The sequence below is a fragment of the Ambystoma mexicanum genome, chromosome 3p (genome assembly GCF_040938575.1).
Source record: "Ambystoma mexicanum isolate Mex_15411 chromosome 3p, UKY_AmexF1_1, whole genome shotgun sequence".
Lineage (NCBI taxonomy): Eukaryota > Metazoa > Chordata > Amphibia > Caudata > Ambystomatidae > Ambystoma > Ambystoma mexicanum.
Window position 1 is genome coordinate 44,287,910 of NC_090925.1, and position 26,038 is coordinate 44,313,947.

The following is a 26,038-nucleotide window of genomic DNA, read 5'->3' on the forward strand; positions in this document are numbered from 1 at the left end:
GAAAACCAGCATTTAAGACAATGCATTGACGAGAGGACAGGAATATCAGGTCCTGAACATGGTCACCATTAAGAACAGGTTTCCATTACCATTGTTTTCAGTTTTGTTGGATCAAGTGAAGACTGCAGTCGTCTACACTAAATTGGATCTCAGAGGAGCATATCACTTGGTTCAGGTCAAGGAAGGGGACGAGAGGAAGATGGCATTCCAAATTAAATTCAGGTTGTACGAATATTTGGTAATGCCATTTGGTTTGTGTAATCCCCCGGCAGCTTTCCAGCAATTTATGCAAGATGTTCTGAGGGCTCAAATTGACAAATTTGTGATTGTGTATATTGATGACATCCTAATTTACTCAGAATCAGTGGAACAGCATGTTCACCACGTCAAGGCCATGTTGCAACGGTTACAGGATTACCACTTGTTTGCCAAACTTGAAACAATTGTTTTTTATGCCGCTAGGATGGAATTTCTGGCCTTCATTCTCACTCCCACAGGAGTTGTGATGAATAGCGCTAAGGTATAGCCTGTAACAAATTTGCTGTTTCCACAGTGTATCAGGGAAGTGCAAACATTCATGGAGTTCACTAATTTCTATCGCTGTTTTATTAGCAATTTCTCACAGACTGTCACACCTATCACTAGATTGCTCAAGAAAGCATCTTGTTTTGCATGGTATGAGGAAGCTGAGAAGACGTTAAGAGAATTGAAGACAGCATTCACTGAAGCTCCTATCTTGCGACATCTAGACCTCAACAAATAATTCCAGTTCGAAACAGCCACCTCTAACCTGGCGATTGGAGTCATGTTATCACAAAAAGATTCAGGGGTATTCTGCACCCTGTGGCATTTTTCTCACGAAAACTTACCAGTTGTGAGAAGAATTATTCAATCACTGACAAAGAATTGTTAGCTATGAGGGTTGCCTTTCAGGAGTGGCAACACTATCTAATATGGGCTCGTCGCAACCATAGTGTTGACAGACCATACATAAGAATCTACAGTGTTTAAAGACAGCAAAGACATTGGCCCTCGTTACGAGTTTGCCAGTAATGTGACAGTGATTCCTTGTAGCCGTGGCACCATTTCTAGCAACCGCAACCATAGAATCACATGTACATCACTGTCCTGCGTGAGCGTACAATCCGGTATGACAGAAACACTGTCACCATCCACTAAAATCGATGGCACTGTCATCAAAAATGCTGGTGGCATCGTTACTGGCATGTATCCGATGGAAACACTGGCAAAGTAAAGACAGGACCGGAAACAACGTCATCGCAGGAATTGAAAGCTCACTGTCAGCCATTTTGCAAAACCCAATCCTCATAAAATCACCTAATTCCTGTGGCAACCTGGTCACGTTGATACTGGCATCTTGACAGCAGTCATGACATCTAGAGTACCAGATGTGTTCCAGCGGAAGCCACACTTCACGGAGCAGGAACTGACCATGTTGTCGAAGCCCATAGTGAAACTTGCTGTAGAACTGTTTTCCACCGACCACAGGCAGAGTATCCAACTCCACAAAAATGCCATCTGGGAGGAAGTGGCGCAGATAGTGTTGGCTGTGGGTCCCGTCCCACATACCCAAAAAGACTGCCATATGCAGTGGGATGACCTCTGCCTGAGGGTCCGCAACCTGCTTTCGGCCAACAGGAAGGAATGTTTGGCCACTGGCGGTAGGACGGCCTCCCCAATCAAGCTGATGCTGTGGGAGGAGAAATGCAGCAATGTGCTGCACCTCGAAGGACACATGCAACGGCAGTGAGTACAATGTGCCACACCAAAACAACTATACACAGTGGACAGGGAAATGCAGCACACACTACATGGAGACATGTCCAACTGCATGCCACCAAACCACATCCAACCCACAGAGTGGCCAAAAACCATGGCCGTTTCCCGGGGTACCCAAGCATTGTCCCCCGCAAACATCCAAATATACATATCGCCACGTGAGTACTGGTCATGTGCAAAAAGTGATGACATGAGAAGCAACACATACACAAGGCACATACCAGACCAAGGTGGTGTGCATGCACCATGAGCAATGTGCCCCCTACAACACTCACATGCATGCACGCATCAAAGCCATCCTGACATCATTACTCCATGCACAGGCATCATGTTACACAATGTTTAAACTGCATGTTGCAAGGCCATAGGATGTCACAGAGGTGAATAACGGCATGCCGATCTCACCCCCACAGGCACCTCGTCTGACAGCGAGCATGGTGGACCAAGTACATCTCAGCCACCGACACAGAGGAGGAGGAGGTCCACACCCCGCGCCACCACTGCCGAGGCCACATGAGCCCACCCATGCAAACTGAGTTGTGTGCAGTTGATGGGTGTTCAAAAGTAGTTTTGAGTGAGCTCCTGGCAGGATGTACGCCCATCCCTGACATCCCTGTGTTGGTGTTGTTGCATGTCTACAGCTGCATCCCCGCTACCATCGTCATCAGCGTCCGCTGGAGGCATGTCCATGTCCGGGGGCAGGGGTGTGTTCCGCCTGGTGCACATATTGTGAAACATTACCCAGTCCAGAACTATCTTGCGCATCTTCACTGGCCTGTACATTAGTGCCCCACCTGAGTGGTGAAGGCACCGAAAACATGCCTTCAATAGTCCAACGGTCTGCTCGATTGTCGTCCGTGTGCGAATGTGAGCACAATTGTATGCTGTTTCCTGATGAGTCCGTGGATCTCTCACAGGGCTCATCAGCCACAGTAGCAAAGGATAACCAGAAGGCAGAGGTTTGCAGAGGTTAAGCCGCCATTGGCAGTCTGGGATTGTGGGTGGTTAATGTGTGTCTGGATATCTCGTGTGTCCATCTCAAGCTTCCGGTGCTTCACATCCCTTGGGCTGTGGGGGGGGGGCTATTCATGGGCTGAATGAAAACCAGGTGTGAAAGGTATTGGCTAGGCAACAATTGAGATCCAGGGGCTATTGCTGGGCAGAAGGTTGTGTCATTCAATGATGTAATGGATGCTGGTGTCACCAGTTTGCAATTGCCCATACCCAATGGTGGGATACAGTTCTCATATCTGGGTGTTCCCTCATTGATCTTTGGAGGGGCTTGCCTATAAGTAGTGCTGACTCATTAAATTCCTTGGAGTGGGGTTTTTGACCCATCCATAAATACATTAGATCGCCATTATATTCCGCTTGACCACACCAGGCGATGCCTTTGTTGTGCCAATTTGATTGTATGTGATGTGTGACTTAACAATATTTGTGTGAACCTCAGTCCAAGTTACAGACAATACACAAGCGCATTATTGATAGTGAAATGCAGCTTCAGCATGACTTTGAAATGATTTTTCTGCCAAGTGAAAGAGGACATTGGAAAACCCCTGCCCTGATATTTTAATATTTTTTTAAAAAACTGAGTATGTGTTTGTGTTTTTTTCACCAGTAACGCCATTTCTCAAAAAGTCAACTTGTTTAAGTTTAATGAACAAGTGGCTTGTAATTGCAAAGCGCTGCACGTGCTCTAGTTGCAATGCTAGCCTTGGGGAAGCGCTCCCAGGGGGCCCACCGCCGAAACACTGCTCCGGCTGCCTTATATAAGCCCGCCCAAGGAAAGGCAGCTGGGAGGAAGATGTTGCCCACCCCCAGTGCTGGCCCTGGGTGGAGCTTCTCACGGTCCTTCGTCTTTGGCTCTGATTGCTCCACTGTCGTGGGGAGCTTTGTGATGACTGGTCTCCCCCCTCCTCTACAGTGTGTGGCCCGAGAGGTCCCGCGTCCACACCGGCGTCACATCCGATTGGGCCTTTTTTAAAGGTTTGTCAGATTTTCGAATTTATGGGGGCTAAAATGGAACATGAACTTGTGTTTTCCCCGAGGTAAGGCAGGTATGATAATGGGCGGGGGGTGGGTGGTCGCCTTTACAGACCGGGAGGTCTGTATCCCCTAAAGCATATGCTCACGTGCTCTTCTATGTCTGCACATGCGCATGCCTGCTTGGTAAGCCTCCCCTTGGTGCACCCTTCATGCCCCCTGTAAACATCACACGTGTAGAATGATTAACTTCAAAGATATCCGAGTCGATATTAGCAATGCCTTACTGGCACCTGGCAACATCCACTGGTGCCTTGCCACTTGCCATCATAGTCTCGTGCCTAGCCCGAGCCATATCCGTGCTTTTTTCGTTGCCATTGGCGACCATGTGACTGCCATGCAAGGCGCCTTCCAGCTGCATCAGGAAGGAGGGGGGCCTTCTGCATTCCTCCCAGGGAGCCTTCATTGTGTTGGGCAGAAGCCGCCTGCCATGACCCTTCCGTATTCTGCCTTCTTACTTGCAGGGTTGGTGGCAATCCTATAAGGCAAAACCCATGCAGGGTGGGCACCAGTGGCTAAAAGGCAAGCAAACAGACTCGAGTGAGGAAGGAGAACGGGGTGTAGAAGAAACACGGTAGCAGTGGGGACTGGTGCCACATGGAATAAGGTAGCAGTGGGCACTGACGTCCCAAGAGACATGGGCACTGCGGGGGCATGAGAGAACCCCAGCTAAACCCCTCACCCCTTCACGCGCACTCGCCTGTTTCTAGCGTTGAAGTTATAGCTCCCAAATGTTCGAGGACCCCCCCCCACTCACCACTCAAGCTCCCCTTTGCCCTCATCGGCAGACCTAAACGAGACCTCACCCAAGAGTGCCTCCCTTTTTGCTTGGAGTATTTTAGGATTTTTGGACACTTAACTATTCAAGTCTTTGCTTCCTTCATGTTTACATTAGTTATTTGGAGTCACATCACTGCACATATCATGGTGGGATCACGCACTTTGACCCCATCGGATGACCCCAAGACTTTGACCCCAAGACCTTGAGCCCTCCGTGGCCCACTGTCTACTTCAAGGGGAGGTCCAGTTTGGGGTGCATAGTATCTGTACAAGGTAAATTGCCAGAAGTTTGCCAACCATATTCTGGCAACCAGGAAGCATGTGCCATGCCAGTGCACTGGCACTTTGCCAAAGGATCGTTAGCCAAGATCGTAAGTCGAGTGCATCTGTCAGTGTGTTATGTTTTGTTATGTTATTGGGTCATTCATATTGTGACTTCTGCCATTTTCATGGCCTCTTGGCGCTTCAGTATGTCCAGGAGAATGGGATGGGCTGGGCTAAGGTGTGGTGAGAGGTTAGTAGTAATTAGTTAGTTACTATATCCATACCAGCGGTGACTACACTTACTGCCCTGCTGGTTTATCGCCCCCCTGGGGCTGATGTCACTTTTTATGCCGATTTTCCTGACCTGGTATCTGCTCTTCAAGTAAACCATCCTAACCTTTGGGCGATAGGTGATTTTAATCTGCATGTTAACTCCACCTCGGCTATTCAGGTTGCACACTTTGTTTATTTAATGATGCACTTAAATCTCCCACAATTAGTCCTGGATTTTATCTGTGCTCCTAAGTCACTTATTGCTACTATCTCTTCTTCCCCTGTACTTTGGTCTGATTTTATTTACTGTTTGTCTTCCGGGCCCTGCTCGGCGTCCTCCCAAGTTGGCCACTCTGAAAAGGAATTGGGGAAAGGTGGAACCTTCCGCACTGCCTTCCGCACTGTCCGCCTCTCTTCGTTCTCACTGTGCTCTCCATAATCCCTGTACGCTGGAGACACTGGGCGCGTCCTTTCTAGCCGTGGCTGACCAGTTAGCACTGGCCAGGCTCTGTAAGGAAAGAGCCCATGGATCTGAACCCTGGTTCTCGGATGAGCTCAGATCTTTAAAGCTAGGCTGTCGTCAGGCTGAACATAAGTGGAGGGCCAGCAACACGACTGCTAACAGAGTCCCTTTCTGCTTGGCTCTGACAAGCTACCAAAAGCCAAAAGGCTAGTCTAGCAGCTAAAAAATCTTCTTTGGTGGAAAGATTGAGGACGCTGTTAACAAGACCAAACCGTATTTTGAGTTAGTGCAGTCCCTCTCCACCCCGATTAAGTCAGGCTCTTCTATTGAGCCTTCACATTCCCTGTACAAATCTCTCTCCTCCTTTTTTCACTCCAAAATTGTAGCTATATGCGAGGATATTAAAGCTAGTGCTGCTGGGACTGCGACTGAGCAATCATCTCCTGACATGCCCCTCCCCAATATGTCAAGGGTCTCCTTCCCTGCCATCTCGGAGCATGATATTCTGAAAGCTATTCATGGCCGTAAATGAGCTTCGCTTGCAGATGCCATCCGTCTGGATGTGCTTAAAGCTGTCTCAACTGACCTGATCACTGATATTACAACCGCAGTTAATCTGTCCTTTCTAGAAGGGCTGGTCCCGATGTCCTCGACAATTTAACCCGCTTAGTCGATCAGGGTGGTGTGGGAGCTCTGCTCTTGCTGGACTTGTCGGCCTCGTTCGACATGGTGGATCACTCCACTATGTTCTCCTTTTTGTCGAACGTGGGCCTGGGAGGCCAGTCTGTTTTTTTACCCTCTTTCTGCTCGGAGTCTATTGCAGTCTATTGCATTGTTCTGCGGAGTTCCGCTATCTCCTATCCTCTTCAACATTTATTTCCACCCTTTACTCCTTCTTATTATGTCACATGGTTTCCGTTTCTACTTGTATGTGTATGATACGCAGATCCTGGTTCGTCTGGGTCTCTCTCGTCCTGAAACTGCGGCCCGGCTTAGGGGATGTCTCGAGAACTTAGGTGCTTGGATGGCAAGCAACCCCCTTAAGCTTAATGGCAGTAAAACAGAGGTCCTTGTGGTCGGGACAACTGGCCCCCTCAACTACTGGACCCCTGACTTCTGGCCTACTACTCTCGGCCCGTTTCCCTTGACTTCCCTTACAGTGAGAAATCTGAGGGTCAAGTTTTCATCTTCTCTGACTATGACTGAGCAGGTAGGTGCTGTCTACAAAGCCGGTCATTTTAAATTGCATACTCTGAGGATGGTTCTTCCCTTCGTCCCTGGTCATCTTCATGCTCCTGTGGTAGGAGCGTTGGTTCTTAGTACGGCCGATTATTGTAACTCGCTGTACTACGGCCAACCACGATATCTGGTAAATCGCATTCAAAAGCTACAGAATGCAGCAGCTCGAGCAGTACTGCGCCCCCGGCCCACGTGGCACCACTCATGAAACAACTGCACTGGCTTCCAATTGAACAACAGATTTTGTTTAAATCTATGTGCCTGGTGCACCAAGCTTTCTATATGGTGGGAGCGAAATATCTTCAGGAGAAATTTGTTCACTATGTCCCTTCTCGTCCCATTCGCTCGCAGGCTGCTCTACTACTCTCGGTTACCGTGTGTTAGATGGATCCGAACTGACGGCCGTGCTTTCTCTGTGGCAGCCGATAAAGCATGGAACCAACTGCCATGGTCTCTTCGTTCGACTACTAACCACCTGACCTTTCGGCGTGCCTTGAAGACTCTTCTCTTTTAAATTAGGTCTACCTCACCTGCTCCTCCGAGCGGCAAGATGCCTTCGGGTGTTCGTGCGCTTTATAAGATCATATAACATAACGTAGAGGGAGACAAGCACGTTTGGTGTTGCCGGGGTGTTCAAAAGTGCAGATCAGAGAACGGCCGGCCCCTCTGCCAGTAGGCAGCTAGGTGTTTTTGTTTGTGCTGTCTGTTGTCATACAGCCTGGGCATACACTCGGATTGGTACATTGGATATCAGTTATCGGATGTCAAGTAGTGAAGGGCACAGGGCATAGCGTGATGGGACGTTAGGGTGCTGTTGTACCGATATGGCATATGCTTGGCATCACATGTGAGTGTGTTAGCTGGCCCTGTTGGATTCCTGCATGAAGTGTGTTGCATGGAGTGTTTCCCTGTTATGGTGGTGTGGAGCGATGGGGTGTTGGTTTGGGTGGGGGGACGGAACATTAGCTGGTAGTTAGTACCGCATTTGCCTTTAATCTGCCTGGTGCATTGATGCAAATGCACCATCTATATAGTAAAAGGAGCATCTGCAAAAAAGGATTGAGCAAAATGTGTCAGATGCTTCTGTAGGCATCCAGTCTTCGGCCATTTACTTCATGAGTGAGCTCACTAATTTAGGAACTCAGGGCAATTCGTGAAGTGTGATACTTACCTGTTACTGCTTGTTAGATCAAATAAAGTATGTATTTATTTATTTTAATTTTTGGTAACGCGCCGACTCGCCCGAAGGCCTCAGGGCACACAAAGAACAAACAAGAAAGACAATGAAGAAATGGAAGTCAGAGCGGCAGCACTAAGTCGAAGCTTAGATTGAGGGAGAGTTGAACATAAAGGTCTTCTTTTGAAATCATTCGTTGTTTGAACTTTCTTGATATCTGAATTGCGTCTTTATAGACGGCGTTTTGATGTATTCCAACTCTGGGCCGAACCATGCTCGCTTGGCAAGGGCGGTATTTGGATGGCGGACTCTGTTACAGCAGGCTGACTTTCAGGGCATCTTCCTGACACCACAAGCATTACCAGGGACACCAAAGAGTGGACTCTTTACTCAAATGACCTTACGGTATAAATTTCTAGGGTTTACACATTTCTATAGACACATTATTCACAAGTTCCCATCGACAAAACACTATTCCATTTGTTACTTCTAATTTAGAAAAAAAGCTTCTTGTGTGTAATGACACTGAACAGAGTCGTTCGTCTCTGAATAAAAGTGATGTACAACTGCACTAAAAGTGACTTACAACTGCACTAGTGTTGCAGTACTGGCATCCCGGGACCGTCACGCGCATCTTTGTGAGCTAGTGGTCACAGCATGACCTTAACATGGTCCAATTACATGCAAAACCCTTTTCTCTTCAACGATGACCCCCACAGTGGAGAATTCCTCCATGAATTTCTGGTGCTCAAATCAGGCTGCGCCAATCACTCGAATGCGCACTTTCCCTAATATTGACCATGGTGGTGCCTGGGGGCAACCCCTGAAAGACACACTTTGCTACTGGTGACGACTTCTTAACAGCCTCCATGCCAGGAAGGCCACCTGGAAAAGAAGACACTGTGCCCCATCTCCCACATGATGGCATCATGCCAGAAAAGCCCCCTCACCTTACACTTATCTACACCCCCTTCCATTAGAGGGTTTGCCCGCAACTTGTGATCCCAGTGATTGCAACCCTGACCACCCACACCCCCCAGAATGAGACACTGGGGCGTCCTTACTTCCAATACATGCTGTGTGTGGATGCACGTGATTATTTCAACGCTGAAAATTACGAATTCCAATTTTTTGACAAGGCAATAATCACGAACATCACCGCAGCCCGCTCTCCCCCTGGATCCACCTCCCTAACACTTTCTCCTTCTCCACAGCACTCACCTTGAGACGTGACTTCCGCCTCCCGATTGAGAGGTGGAACTTCCGGCGCAGGGTCCATGTCTTTTTAAAACTTTCTGTGTCGTCCACTTTGCTTTTTATGGAAGCGGTGGACACCCCGGAAACTCCAAAGTCATTTTTGCCAGTGCCAAATGCAGCATTTTGCCCGTTCGCTTTTATTCCCCTTTTTATTAACGGAACCCGCTATATGCCCCTACCCAGGAGCTGAAACTGGAAGTTCAAAACTGATGTGAAAATGTTTCCCTCTGTTTCCATCTGCAGGACCTATAGGAACACCTTACTATAAGCTCAATGTGAATGTGAGTGACTATTGGATGCCCTTAGACTCCCAGGTTTTATGGGGGCTGCATTTGTATAATGTCGTCCGAACTCTATGCTTTTTTATTAAGAGCTAATTTCAGTTATATAAGATTGGCCTTGTTATCAAATCTCCGCCAAGAACTACATTTTACAAACAACCACTGGCATTTTTAATTGTGCCATTTTATATGTATATTTATCTTGCTTTTTTGTCATTAGACTGAATGCTGTGGGTATGATTATGATTATGAATTGTATTTGTTTTATGGACTTCGTTATTCTGCTATAAACATATGATCCCTGCTTCTATTATGTCAGTGCTGCACTACTCCTCCTTTGAATGCCTGGTCTGCAAGCTCGGTATCTCTCCTGGCCTCTGTCTCACTGCAGCCACTATCTACAGGCCGCCTGGCCAGGTCGCCCTCATCTGCTCTGAGTGGGTTGACCTATCCTCCTCCCTCCTTGCCTCTACCTCTCAACTTCTCCTCCTCAGAGACTTGAACATCCACCTGGATGCTACCAGCACTACTTCAGCACTCTTTCGCAACCTCTACGATTCTCTCTCTCTCTATATTCTTCCCTCTGACCCAGATCACTCTGCAGGCCACACCCTGGATGTTCTGATCTCCTCAGACCTCCCCTTCTATAGCCCTCTCACCACTCCTCTCTCTTGGAGTGATCACTTCATCCTTTCTTCCCACCTCTCTCTCTCTTCCTCGCAGGTCAAGCTGACTCCAGCACTGCCACCTACCTTCTCGGTCATCCGACCCATGAAGTGTGTGTCAGTTGAGGCTTTCGCCGCTATTTTCTCTACTCCTGCTGCACCATTGGCTGACTCACACCCTGACATAGCCCTCTCTAACCTTCATCTCTCTATCTCTAACACTCTGGATGTTCTTGCCCATGTCATGAGGATCCGCTTGAAGCCCAAATCCATGTGCAACTCTTGGTACAATTCTGACTGCCACCCTTAAATGCAGGTGTAGGGCGGCAGAGAGGAAGTGGAGGGCATCGGGCACACCCCCTGACAAACTGGCCTGCTGCCTGCTTGAACGGCAGTACAGACTCTATGTCCTCCTGGCCAATCCTGCTGCAGTCTCTACCTCACCTGTTCCCTCCCAGGCCCTCTGCACAAACTTGGTCTCTCATTTCACTACTAAAACTCAGGACATCCTGTCCCCCTGCTCTTCCTCTACCTACTCTTCCTCCTCCTCTCCCACTCCTGGCCCGTCCAAGGCCATCTCTCCTCCTCCTTTCTCCTCTTTTCCCCTGTTCACCCCAGTCGATGTTTCTAGAAAGTCTGATCTATGAAAGTCTTGTCAAAGCAGGTTCTCCCCTGTTCATCCAGAACCATCAAGGACCACATCGACACCTTTGCTCCAGCCTTGGCCGATTTCTTCAATCACTCCTTTGCCACTGGAACTTTCCCCTCCCCACTTAAGAACTCTCTTGTGCACCCCCTTCTAAGGAAGCCCCCTGCGGATCCTTCCTCTCCAGCTAACAATCGCTCAATCTCGATCACTCCTTTCATGGGAAAACACTTGGAAAAAGCTGGCCATCTCCCAGCTTAATCTACATACTGAATTTGTTGGTTGCCTCCATGATCACCAGTCTGGCTTCAGAGCTGCCAGATGCACGGAAACCGCTCTCCTGAACACCTGTGAAGACTTGCTCTCCAATCTTGACTATAATCTCCTTTCTGTCCTCATTCTCACCGATCTATCCTCTGCTTTTGACACGGTCAACCATGCCATCTTGCTCAGTCACCTTTGCAAGAACCTTGGTATTACTGATCCGTTCTTGGCCTGGTTGACCTCCTTTCTCACTGACCGTCCCTCTCAGGTCCAGCTGGGGTCTTTCGTGTTAGGCAAAGTTTGCATGCAGTACCCTCTGAGACCACTACACACAACTATGACTACAGGTGTAAGCAAAACCAACCTTTGGTATAAGTCTGTACCACACAGTTTTTGGTAGAGAGCTGAGCAGCCAGGCTTATCTCAAGAGGGAATGTAAGCTTGTAAGGGTGTTACACAGAGGTCTGCAATCATCAGATATTTTATTTATTTATTTTATTCGGATTTGTAGAACGCGTAGCAGCCCGAGAGCATCATGGCACTTGGTACAGACAATTCTTAGTTACAGATAGATGAGCATTACAATTTACAGTATGGTTACTTTAGTTATAGACATTTATAGTTACAGTTAAATAGAATAAAAATACAGGCTGTGAAAAAAAGTTGCAATTTACAGTGCAGAGAATGACGTTCTGACTTTTCTTCGGAAGTCAGAGAGTGAGTTTTCTGCTCTAGTGTCTGTGGGTAGTGCATTTCAAAATGTGGCTGCAATGTAGGGGAAGCCTAGTGCGCCAGCTTTAGCCTTATTTATTTGAGGGATGTGGAGTAAGTTGGTGTACTGTGTTCTGGTGGGTCGTGTGGATGAGGATTTAGTGAATGTATCTGAGAGGTATGATGGCGCCGAGAGGGTGAGGCAATTATGTGTGAGGGTGAGGATTTTGAGGGTGATTCACTCTTTGACTGGGAGCCAATGAGCTGATTGTCTGGCCTGAGATATATGCTCCCTTTTTGGGATGCTTAGAGCTGCATGAAGTGCATTGTTTTGAGTGACTTGTAATCTGTTTAGATATTTTTCAGATGTGCCTGCAAGTAAGGCGTTGTAATACTCTAGTATAGCACCAATAGTTGCTCTAGCTATTGATAGACAATTGGGTTTGGATAAGTGGGGTTTTATGGTGTTTATGAGCTTTGTGGTGTGTGCGGATGATGATGTGATAGCGCTGACCTTTCTAGTCATGGAGATTGTGGAATAGATGTAGACCCCCAGGGTCTTGACAGTTGTGGAGACAGGGATGATTCTATTGTCAACAGTAAAGTTAGAGTAGAGTTTATCAAGTTTGACTAAGGTATTTTTCTGACCTAATATGAGTATTTTGGTCTTGTCCCCATTGAGACAAAGGCCATTGACCGTCATCCAGGCCTGGATGGTGGTGTAGATTGCGTGAAGTGCCTCGGCGTCTTTGTGGTATGATCCTGTGAGGGTAAGAGTACCTGAGTGTCGTCAGCGTAATTCGTGTATGCAATACCAAGTGAGTCGACTTTATCGAAGAGAGGCTTTGTGAACAAGTTGTACAGTGTAGGTGCTGTGCATGAGCCCGGTGGGACTCCGCAATGAATGGTGTTGGGGTGGCGTTGGCTATGTTTGAAAATACTTTCATTGCTCTGCCTTCAAGGAAGGAGGTCATCCAAAGAGCTGCTTCTCTGGAGAAGTTAGCTGAGTGAGTAAGGTGAGATGTGAGGGTCTTGTGGTCAACCAGATCAAAGGCAGCTGAAAGGTCTAGTGGTAGCAATAGGGCTGGCTTGCCTTTGTCCATGATTTGGGTAATCTGTTTTTTTAAATCTACCAGGGCTGTTTCAGTGCCGTGCCCTTTTCAGAAACACTTATACTCAAGGTTTCTTGGTAAAACACTTCTTAATTTATTACACAGTCAGTTAGAAAACATTCACTAAAAGGAGGCAATCAATATCACACAAAAATATACTACAGTACTTCACACTATACGGTTCTGTGACATTTAAACTACTTTGAAGGAGGAGCAAAATGGCATTCAGAGCATTTGAAGTAGGAGCAAAAAGGCATAAGATAATAAAACGAATGTTACAGTTACTCTTAAACAGTGCAAACAGTTTGAGTTCACCAGAGGAGTTGATTCAATGCAATAGGTAGACCAAAGTCAATGGGCTAGAGTCTTTTATAGGAAAAAACAGTTCTGGTAGTTAAACTGAAAAGTATTTGCCACGGTTCTGAGAAGTAGTTCATAGAAGAAAGATCCGTATGTCGGGTCACAAGCTGACTAGGCTCGCAAGTTGCCAAAGTTTCACGCACTTTCGCAGTGAGAGGTAAGTTCTCTCGATCAGGTTTTCACAATACCGTATATTGAAGAAAAATATGCAGCTGAAAACTTCTGTTCCTAGCAGTTCCTGCAGATCTCACTGTTCCTGAGCCTCAGTCGTGGGGACAAGAGGGAGGACGTCAGGGGACTCCTGCACTGCATGGGGACTGGTCACAAAGCTGGCAAATTGGCAAATCTTCGATGATTCTGTCATCAAGCACACAAACTGGTGTCCTTCTTCCTGGCTATTCGGTTTAATGCAGCACTCTGAGGAAAATACAAACAGCTCCGAGAATGGTGTCCAGGTGGCTTACGAGTTGATTGGTCCCACCAACTCAAAGGGAGAAGTCGTCCTTGAAGGGCTTCTCTGTCGAGATGAACTTTGTGATTTGGACCTGCAGCAGGGCTTCACCCGGCAAACCAACGTTCCAGGAGTTGCAGCAGCCATCCTCTTCCAGCTCGTCTTCGGTTCTTTCATTCCAGTGGTCGACTCGGCCTTCCAAGCCAAGAGACTCGCCTTTTAAACAGTTTTCTCCCATTCATTCTAGCCTAGCTGCCAATCATCCAGCAGGGTGGATGTCCTTGCCGGACAGTCAGCCAGCCAATCATGCCAGAGTGCATTTGGGTCTCCGAGGGGACTAAGCGCAGGGAGTTTCGGGCACCTCCCTCATTTCCTGCCTACCCCAGACACTCAGGCGCCAGAGGCGGTCTTCAGTCCTGAAGCATGCCAAAGGCGTAGGAAAAAAGGGACCAAACCTGGATTGGCGCATAGAGACAAACTCTAGAATGACCTTTCCAAAATGAAATGGTGAAAAAAGAAGACCGGTACCTGTTTAAACAAAGGGGGCTCAGACGCCATCTTGAAAAACATAGCTCCCACGATTTTTAGCTACCGGTGTTCGCGGTCTAGAAAAATCATGGTCGTTTGTTGTAAAACCACTGCCACCAGCAATTTCAATAGGAAAGGGTAGCATTTGACTGCTACATGGTTTCTAGACATAGGGGATACATAGGGGATACCTCCAGCACCACATTGGAAGATATTGTGTGCTGGGTCTGGGAATTTAAAAAGACTAGTAAAGTCAACTTAACTTCACATTCTCTGGGAAACAGTAGTTTATCCCAGAGAAGTTGTTTAAACCTTGGGCGAGCCTAAAAGGCTTCCCTCTGTCACTGCATGAGGGTGCTGCGTGACACACAGGAAAAGTCGATGCCTATGGAGTTGTCTAAAACTCCATAATCAAAGAACAAAAGAGTAAAACACATATCAAAATACATGAGAGAGTGGGAAAAAAGGCTCACGCTCTCTCCAGGTAGGACAATCAAGTCCTCAAAACCCAGCAACGTAGCTGGGGGTCTCTAAGGTGAAGGGAATTAGAACATTTATGAAAATTCTCCTTAACACTCGTCCTCCCCAGACTAAGGGACAGGAGGATTTAATCCACCCCTGGATGACTCTCCTTACTCCAGTCGGTCATACATTCTGGAGAGACCATGAGCATTTTGGTGATTACACCCTGACTTCTGTTCAATGGTAAAATCAAACCCCTGTAGGCTGATTGACCATCTTAACAATTTAGGATTATCCCCTTTCATCTGCATTAACCATCTCAAGGGTTGGTGGTCTGTCTGAATCACAAAAGTAGATCCATACAAGTATGGTCTAAACTTCTTCAGAGACCACACAATGGCAAAACACTCACGCTCTATGGTTGCCCACCTTGTCTCAGAATCCTTCAGCTTTCTGCTGATGAAGCAGATTGGGTTTTCCCTACCTTTCTCATCCAGCTGACTCAGAATTGCCCCTATACCTGTCTTGGAAGCAGCTCCTTGCACAATGAAGGTGTGGCTGCAGTCAGGAGCTCTTAGACTAGAGTTCGACAAAGGGCTTTCTTAAGTCCTTCAAATGCCTTAGTGCACTCCTCATTCCACTTGACCTTTTTGGGGAATTTGGGTGAGGGGACCACATTGAAGGGAGAAGCTATGGACCCATAGTTCTTTATAACGTTCCTATAATAACCAGTGAGACATATGAAGGCTCTCACTTGGGTTTCAGTAGTAGGGGTGGGCCATTCTTGTACAGCTTGTACTTTGCTAGGCAATGGCCTTATTTCACCTCCTCCTACCTCATGTCCAAGGTAGACCACTTTGCTCTGACCAATTTGACATTTACTTGCCTTTATGGTCAGATGGGCCTGCTCAAGAGCCTGCAAACATATCCTAAGTGGTAAACATGTTCTTTCCAAGTAGGGCTGAACACTGCAATTACATCCAAGTATGCCTGCAGAAGTCCCCCATAACATTCAGAACTTGATTAACCATCCTTTGGAATGTAGCAGGTGCATTCTTTAATCCAAAAGGCAATACCTTAAACTGGTAGAGGCCTGCTGCGGTTGAAAATGCATTTTTCTCCTTGGCATGTTCAGTCAGGGCTATTTGCCAATAGCCTGACATTAGGTCAAATGTACTGAGGTACTTGGCTAAACCAAGTTTGTCCACCAGCTCATCTGTCCTAGGTAAATGATGGGCATCAGTCTTGGTGACTGCATTTAGAGCTCTATAGTCCACACAGAATCTCAACTCCTTGGATCATGCCTTTGGCACAGGTAAAACTGTACTAGACCATGGACATGTAGATGGCTCTATAACCCTGAGATCTAGCATCTTGTTGACCTCTTCCTTTTTGTGGGTTTTTACATGATGTGACATCCTGTAACCTTTGCTTTTAACAGGTAAAGAGTGACCGGTGAGAATTTCATGCTTGTCCCAAGGGGTCAAGCCTGGTGATAGTGAAAACTGTTTCAACAGAAACGTGCACTCCTCCTGTTGTTCCAGTGTCAGATGAGAAGAGAGATTAACCCCTTCTATCTTCTCATCTCAAGGTTGTCCACTGAGGAGATCAGGCAGAGGTTCACTCTCCTCCTCCTCCTCCTGAGCTGAAGCTAGAAGCAAAGCTCCCACTTTTGGTATTGAGACATAGGCTTTTAGACGGTTGGTGTGAAAGACTCTAGGAGCCTCCTTAGGATTGCCTAAATCCAACAAATAATTGACCAATCCAAGTTTTCCCACAACCTTGAAGGGTCCAATCCATTTGTCCTGTAAGGCCCTCTGCCTTCTAGGTACCATAATTAGAACTGACTAGTCTTGAGTAAACTCAACCATGTTGGCCTTCTGGTAATGCCAATGCATCACCAGAGCCTTACATGCTTTCAAGTTATCTGATGCTTCTGTCATCATGTATGTCATTCTCCTCCGGAGACCAAGCATATAGTCAGTGACTCTCACTGGCTTGGGGGAAGGAGAACTCTCCAACCCCTCCTTAATCAGGGCCAAGGGTCCTCCAACTTGATGGCCATAGAGAAGCTCAAAGGGACTAAATCCAACTCCTTCCTGAGGGTCTTCTCTATAAGCAAATAGAAGGCATAGCAGTAGAAGGTTCCACTTTCTCCTAAGGGGTTCCTTTAAAGCACCTATCATGCTTTTCATAGTTCTATTAAACCTCTCTTCCAATCCATTCGTCTGGGGATGGTAGACAGTGGGAACTTGTAAGTCACTCAACAGTTTTTCCACATGGCCTGCACGTAGTGGGACAGAGAATGGGATCCCCTGTCAGAGATGACTTCCTTGGGAAAACCTACTCTGGAATAAAATACCAAGTAGGGCCTTAGCAACAGCCTGAGCTGTAACAGTCCTCATAGGTATGGCTTACGGTCTCCTACAACCAATATAAATCGATTGCCTGAAAAGGTTGGGGGGTCTAAGGGACCAACAATGTTGATTCCTACCCTCTCAAAAGGGACTCCCACCACTGGGAGAGGCACCAGGCTCCAGTCTTGCCAGATGTCTGACACGTGTGACAGCTCCTACAGAATTGATCTACATCAGCCCCCATCTTAGGCCAGTAGAAATATAGAGAAAGCCTTTCTTGGGTCTTCTTGAAACTCAAGTTAGAGGAATCTCATGGGCTAACTGTAGGAACTGTTGCCGGATCTCTAGAGGCACTATACATCTTCTGTAGTCCCCTGGGATAGACTCAGTTGGTTCACTGTAGTAGAGGCCATCTTCCCAGTACAACCCGTGCTTCCCTGGCTCTTGCCCGTCCAGCTTGGAAGCTTCCTGTTGGTCAAAGTCCTTCAAGAGTAGGACACTCTCTTCGACCTCTGTTGAAGTCTGCAGTACTGGGGCCACCTAATGCCAGTAAAGACTGCAGCTCAGGATGGTATTTAGCATCCAGATCTCCAGCTCTGAATCTTCAGCAGCTGATTCAACCTTTCCCGGTTGTTCCTCACACTCAGCCTCTGCTGGTGGAGTAGTCACAGGTGTGACTTTGGACAGTCCTCTCGGGATGTCCTTGTTGGAAGCACAGGAGTGCTCTCTTGCTTTTTCCTTGAGACCTTGGGTTTCCCCTTTGCCTCTTTCTTCCTAGAAATAGCAGTTAATAGCTCTGGTGGGCTGGGTGTTACAGTTTCTTCTGTAACATCCACGGAGAGACATCTAAGGAACACTCTCTGGCCTTCCTTGCTTGTTCCAGTTTCCTTTTGCCTCGGGGTGCTTGATACAACTCCTAGAGTTTTTAAGTCATTCCCCAACAGGACTCTCCCAGGCACCTCACTTTGTACACTAACAGGTATCTTGACAGTCATGTTGTTGCACTGGATGAGTGCTGGTAGCCTAGGAAGCATTTGGACAGGGACTGCAGTAAGCTTAGTGAGGCCTTTGGGTGCCTTAGCAACATCCTTAGGTTTGAAAAAAAGATTCATCCACCACTGTAATGCTGGCTCCAGTGTCTCCAATGGCAGGGGTCTCCTGACCATTTACAAGTACACTGTCCTTATAATATTCTTTCGTGTTATCTGGAATTTAATTTTAGACATATACATTCTGCTGTTCCCACAGACCTAGGGACACTAAAGAAATACTGGCAGAGACTCCAATCGGGTCTTCAGCCAGTAATTGAAAGTGTCCACTTGCCATTTGTACTTCTCCCTCTGGGGAGAAGGCTAAGGAGACATTGTGGACCCCTGAAGGTTTAACCTTGCATCTGGGATCCCATTTCACATGGTCAGTAAACCCACAAGCATAACATTTTCTAAGTGTTTTTACAAATGGGGGTTTCTGCTGACCTCCCTCTGGTTTAGCACCAGAGGTTTCACTAACCTGATTCGGTTTCCCTTGTGGCTTACCCTTTTTCTGCTTGGGGCCTTCTTTTGAATTCGAGGTATTAGAATTCTCTTTGCCATCTTTCTTTTGCTGCTTCCCATCATCCTTCTTCTGAGTTTCCCCAGAATCCTTGTGAGTAGCATCGTTGGCAACCGACAAGTGAGCAGCCTTTGATAACTTCTTTTGATCAATTTCCTTAGAGTCAGCCAAGTTCTGTCTAAGCTTGGGAGAGCAGGCATCAAAGCAAAAATAGATTTCTCAATCCTTCAAAAGTGTTAACTCTGTAAACCTTTAACAAACCATCTAAGTTCTTTAAACATTCACACACCCAGGTAACCCAAGGGGTACCATCATGCTTTTTGAGGGTCTTAAACCTCTTAAGGTACTGGGAAGGAGTTTTCCCAAATCTAGCTATCAAAGCTAGCTTCACATTTTCATACTCCAATCTTTCAAGTTCCCCAACCTACATTACAGCATCAGTTGCAACCTGGGGGGAGCCTAGACAAATGCCAAGGAATCAACTGATTCCCTGTGAAGCCCGTAATCCCATAGTTATACTCAAAAGCAGCCAACCAATCCAAAATATCAAGTCTCACCTCATACATACTCACAGCTTCTCTAGGTATTCAAGGTCTCTTAGGACTGGAAGACCTAGAAGACTCTGGGATAGAACCATTTTCAAGAGACAATTTCTTCATTTCAAGAGCATGATGTATTTCCATTTCTATGAGTTTGATTTCTTGATGTTCACTTTCAGTTTGCATTTGGAGCCTTTTGAACTCTAACTCAAGTTTCATTTTTTCAAGAGAGACACATTCTGGACTCAGGACTGGACTTGCTAGGGTCCCTGTGGCTAAAGGTTGAGGCCAAAGAGCTTGTTGAGGTGCAGAGGGGCTCACATCCTGAGACTCCTCTAACTCTTCTTGCACATCAATAACATTAGAGTAAGACTCTGAATCATTATCATCCTCATCAACATTTTCCACATTTGCTAAAGGAGTAGGTGTAAAATATCTACATCTTAGACTTTGAAATTCCAACAATCTTTCAATAAATCCATTTTTCTTCCCTTTAACAGGAGGTTCCCGACCTTACACATTTCCTTCAGTTGATCTTCTGTTAAAAAGATCAGGGCCTCCTGTCTGTAGTTATCCATACCAGGCATCATAAAATTACTTTTCTAGTGGTGCTTAGCCTTGTGAAGGTTACTATCTGAACAAAAGTAAAGCACCTGGAAACACCTGTTACTATTGCACTGTTCAGCGCAGTGAGACTGAGAACTGTTTGTGTTCACTTAGTTTCTCAATTGTGGGTGGCATCTGGCAGTGCTCCCACACCCCTCAGTTACCTACAGCTTTGGTGCTTCCTTAATTTCTTCAGTTTAAAAGCGCTGTGGACTCTGACTTGTTCTGCCAAAACTATACAATTTATCCTCACCGCCTGCCACCAGTTTAGGCAAAGTATACATGCATTACCCTCTGGGACCACTACACACATCTAGGAGTACAGCGGTAAGCCAAACAAACCTTTGCTATAAGTCGGTACCAGACAGTTTTTTGGTAGATAGCTGAGCAGCCAGGCTTATCTCAAGAGGGACTGTGAGCTTGTAAGGGTTTTACACAAAGGTCTATAATTGCAAGTTTTCAGATAGACACTTACACTCAAGGTTTCCTGGTAAAAGACTTATTAATTTATTACACAATCATGTATAAAGCATTCACTAGATGAGGCAACCAATATCACACAAAAGTTATACTACAGTTTTGATTACTAAGCAGTTGAGCTTCCATGAAGTAGGAGCAAAATAGCATGGAAGTAGGTGCAAAAAGGCATATGTTAATAAAACTAATATTACAGTTACACTAGAACAGTGTGATTAGTTTCAGTTCACCAGCGGATTTGCTTCAATGCAATAGGTAGGCCAAAGTCAATGGGCTAGTGTCTTGTATAAGTAAAAACGGTTCTGGTATTTAAAACGGAAAAGTCTTTGCCACAGTTCTTAGAAGTAGTTCACGGAAGAAAGGTTCATATGTCGGGTCACAAGCTGACTAGGCCTGCAAGTTGCCAAAGTTGTACGCACTTTCGCAGTGAGAGGTAAGTTCTCTTGGTCGGGTTTTCACAGTACCTTATAGTGAAGAAAAAGATGCAGCTGAAGAATTCTGTTCCTGGAAGTTCCTGCAGATCTCAATGTTCCTGAGCCTCAGTCGTGGGGACAAGAGGGAGGACATTGGGGGACTTCTGCAATGCACGGGGACTGGTCGCAAAGCTGGCAAATTGGCAAATCTTCGATGATTCTGGTTGCTGTTATTCAAGCACACAAGCTGGTGTCCTTCCCCCTGGATAATCCTAACCAGCTCCAAGAATTGTATCCAGGTGGCTTACGAGTTGAATGGTCCTACCAACTCAAAGGAAGAAGTCGCCCTTGAAGGGCTTCTCTGTCGAGGTGAGCTTGTCAATTCAGACCTGCAGCAGGGCTCCACCGGGCAAACCAATGGTGCAGTAGTTGCAGCAGCCATCCTCTTCCAGCTTGTCTTCCGTTCTTTCGTTCCAGTGGTCGACTCTGCTTTCCAGTCCAAGAGGCTCACCTTTTAAACAGTGTTCTCCCATTCATTCCAGCCTAGCTGCCACTCGCCCAGCAGGGTGGCTGTCCTTGACGGACAGTCAGTCAGCCAATAACGCCAGAGTGCATTGGGTTTCCTAGGAGACTAAGCACAGGGAGTTTCGGGCAGCTCCCTCACTTCCTGCCCACCCCAGACACTCGGATGCCAGAGGCGGTCTTCAGTCCTGAAACCCGCCAAAGGGGTAGAAACAAAGGGACCATACCTAGTTTGGCGCGCAGAGACAAACACTAGAAGGACATTTCCAAAAAGAAATGGCGAAAAAAGAAGACAGGGACCTGTTTAAACAAAGGGGGCTCAGACGCCACCTTGAAAAACCTGGCTCCTGTGATATTTCGCTACCGGTGTTCCCGGTCTGGAAAAATCATGGTAGTTTGTTGTAAAACCATTGCCCCCAGCCATTTGGATAGGAAAGGGTAGCATTTGACTCATATATGAGTTTCTAGACATAGGGGATACTAGGTAACCCTCCCAGCACTCTATTGTAAGATAGTGTGTTCTGGATCTAGGAATTTAAAAAGAATAGTAAAGTCAATTTAACTTTACATTCTCTGGGACATGAAAAGATGATGCCTATGGAGTTATCTAAAACCCCATAAGTAAAGAACACAAGAGTAAAACACACATCAAAATACATGAGAGAGTGGGAAAAAGGCTTACACTCTCTCCAGGTAAAAAGATGAAGTCCTCAAAATCCAGCAAAGTTGCTGGGAGTCTTTAAGGTGAAGGGAATTAGCCCATTTATGGGAATTCTCCCTACCAGCCACATTCTTGTCAGTGTAGTCAGTGCATAATCATTATTGCAGTACATAGTGACTTTGCATGGACTTTGCACAGCAACAATGCACTTTGCACATTTCCATGAATCAGGGTTTGTGTCTGTAGTGCAAAGTCACTTTTCAGCAGTGCAAAGTCACTTTGTACTGTGCAAAAAATGCCATCTATCGGGCCCTTAAAGTTGGAGTTCATGGTAATAGTCTGATGGTACCCCATTGCTGATGATGGTATTGTCATGAAGTAGGATTCTGGGGTGGATAAATTAAGGGTGTCAAAATGGAAAGTAACCCAACAAAATGTACTGAATTGTTAAATGAAAAATCCTGCTGACGCATCTATCCAGTTCACCTCCTGCTGTTGTAAGACACAAGTGTATGCAGTGCCTCACCGGCTGATTAACACATTCTGTTTGTTTGTCAATTTGTGGATGATAACTGATGGATACACATACATCATTGTTCAACAATTCAAAAAAGGCAAATTAAAATGACACAAATTACGCTCCATAATTGGAAATGATCACATATGGTAGGACGTGGATTTGGATCATGTTTTGTTGAAAATGCATGCTAAGGCTTTTGCTTTGTGAAGACCCTTAAAAGAGAGGAAATGTCTCATCTTACTCCTATGACCCACAGTAGTGACAAATCTCTTGTTAAAACATTACGAGGCCGATTCATGGAATAATTAGCGCGGCGCAAGTGTGCAAAAACGTGCGAATCGCAGTGGAATAGCGAAAATCGCAGTGCAAGTGCGAAAATCGCACGGAAAGCAGCGCACATCGATTCATGGCAGGCCGTGCGCGAGAAAACCAGCGGATGTGCGATAAAAAAGTGTGCGGCGCACGTTGGCGCACAGGCCATCTAACAGCGTGCGCCAGGTCACAGCGAAAATCGCACAGGCCACAGCGAAAATCGCACATAGCGCGGCGCACGCAACAAAAGTAGGCGGAACACGGGCGTAACACTCGGAATGGGGAACAACTTGCCAAAACGTGGGCGTCACGGGGGCAGTACAGGGCACAAGTGCGCGGAACGCCCACACGCTCGCCTACAACACGCATTCATGGAATAGAATAGGGCAAAAAAGCGCACGGTCAAACCAGCGCACAGGCACAAACACGACCGCCACAAGAAAGCAGGCAGTAGCGTCTCTGCGGCTGTAAGAAATGTGCGCCAAAAGGTGCGCCAACAAATAACACCTATATACTGCCATGATGAATGTCCTATACTGTGGCCCCCAGGACAAATGACGTGCAAAGGGGTACCCACAAACACGGAGACCCGCTGACAAAAAATACGTGTGCGTGTATACCGGGGTGCGCGGGAAGTCTCACACGCGATTTCAGCAAGGTATGTGTATTTCAGGGGTGCGCGGGAAGTTCCACATGCGATTTCAGCAAGGTATGTGTATTGCAGGGGTGCGCGGGAAGTTCCACACGCGATTACATCAGGGTACGTGTATTGCAGGGGTGCGCAGGAAGTTCCACACGCGATTGGCCCAGTGCGAGCAGGGTACGTGTATTTCAGGGGTGCGCGGGAAGTTCCACACGCGATTGGCCCAGTGCGAGCAGGGTACGTGTATTTCAGGGGTGCGCGGGAATTTCCACACGCGATTTCAGCAAGGTAAATGTATTTCAGGGGTGCACGGGAAGTTCCACACGCGATTTCATCAGGGTACGTGTATTGCAGGGGTGCGCGGGAAGTTCCACACGCGATTGGCCCAGTGCGAGCAGGGTACGTGTATTTCAGGGGTGCGCGGGAAGTTCCACACGCGATTGGCCCAGTGCGAGCAGGGTACGTGTATTTCAGGGGTGCGCGGGAAGTTCCACACGCGATTGGCCCAGTGCGAGCAGGTTACGTGTATTTCAGGGGTGCGCGGGAAGTTCCACACGCGATTTCAGCAAGGTATGTGTATTACAGGGGTGCGCGGGAAGTTCCACACGTGATTTCATGAGGGTACGTGTATTTCAGGGGTGCGCGGGAAGTTCCACACGCGATTGGCCCAGTGCGAGCAGGGTACGTGTATTTCAGGGGTTCTGGGGAGTACCACACGTGAATTGGCCCTGTGGGCCCTCCCAGGTGTACGCTCCACAACCTCCACGGACCCTGCAGGCAGCCCACACCACGGGGGACTACCCTGCACCCATGCTCATGTCCCGCAGGCAGCCCATCCACCATGGGCATGCCACCCAGCCAACCCACATGTCACCTTGCACTACTGATCAACAATGCATGTCTCCCACCACCCCCACCCTCCAGCCACCAGGGGCAGCCCCCACCAGGCCACCACCCATGTCTCCCACCACCCCCACCCCCCAGCAGTGCAGGGGCAGCCTCCACCAGGCCCCCACTCATGTCTCCCACCACCCCCACCCCCCTGCCACCATGGGCAGTCCCCACCAGGCCCCCACACATGTCCCCCTGCACCCCCACCCCCCAGCCACCAGGGGCAGCCTCCACCAGGCCCCAACTCATGTCTCCCACCACCCCCACCCCCCAGCCACCAGGGGCAGCCTCCACCAGGCCCTCACTCATGTCTCCCACCACCCCCACCCCCCTGCCACCAGGGTCACCCTCCACCAGGCCCAAACTCATGTCTCCCACCACCCCCACGCCCCTGCCACCATGGGCAGCCCCCACCAGGCCCCCACCCATGTCTCCCACCACCCCCACGCCCCAGCAGTGCAGGGGCAGCCTCCCACCAGGCCCCCACTCATGTCTCCCACCACCCCCACCCCCCAGCAGTGCAGGGGCAGCCTCCACCAGGCCCCCACTCATGTCTCCCACCACCCCCACCCCCCAGCAGTGCAGAGGCAGCCTCCACCAGGCCCCCACTCATGTCTCCCACCACCCCCACCCCCCAGCAGTGCAGGGGCAGCCTCCACCAGGCCCCCACTCATGTCTCCCACCACCCAAACCCCCCAGCAGTGCAGGGGCAGCCTCCATGAGGCCCCCACTCATGTCTCCCACCACCCCCAGCCCCCAGCCACCAGGGGCAGCCTCCACCAGGCCCCCACCCATGTCTCCCACCACCCCCACCCCCCTGCCACCATGGGCAGCCCCCACCAGGCCCCCACCCATGTCTCCCACCACCCCCACTCCCCAGCAGTGCAGGGGCAGCCTCCACCAGGCCCCCACTCATGTCTCCCACCACCCCCACCCCCCAGCCACCAGGGGCAGCCTCCACCAGGCCCCCACTCATGTCTCCCACCACCCCCACCCCCCTGCCACCAGGGTCACCCTCCACCAGGCCCCCACTCATGTCTCCCACCACCCCCACCCCCCTGCCACCATGGGCAGCCCCCACCAGGCCCCCACCAGGCCCCCACCCAAGTCTCCCACCACCCCCACCCCCCTGCCACCATGGGCAGCCTCCACCAGGCCCACACTCATGTCTCCCATCACCCCCACCCCCCTGCCACCATGGGCAGCCCCCACCAGGCCCCCACTCATGTCCCCCTGCACCTCCACCCCCCAGCCACCAGGGGCAGCCTCCACCAGGCCCCCACTCATATCTCCCACCACCCCCACCCCCCAGCCACCAGAGGCAGCCTCCACCAGGCCCCCACTCATGTCTCCCACCACCCCCACCCCCCTGCCACCATGGGCAGCCCCCACCAGGCCCCCACTCATGTCCCCCTGCACCCCCACCTCCCAGCCACCAGGGGCAGCCTCCACCAGGCCACACTCATGTCTCCCACCACCCCCAGCCACCAGGGGCAGCCTCCACCAGGCCCCCACTCATGTCTCCCACCACCCCCACCCCCCTGCCACCATGGGCAGCCCCCACCAGGCCCCCACCCATGTCTCCCACCACCCCCACTCCCCAGCAGTGCAGGGGCAGCCTCCACCAGGCCCCCACTCATGTCTCCCACCACCCCCAGCCCCCAGCAGTGCAGGGGCAGCCTCCACCAGGCCCCCACTCATGTCTCCCACCACCCCCACACCCCAGCCACCAGGGGCAGCCTCCACCAGGCCCCCACTCATGTCTCC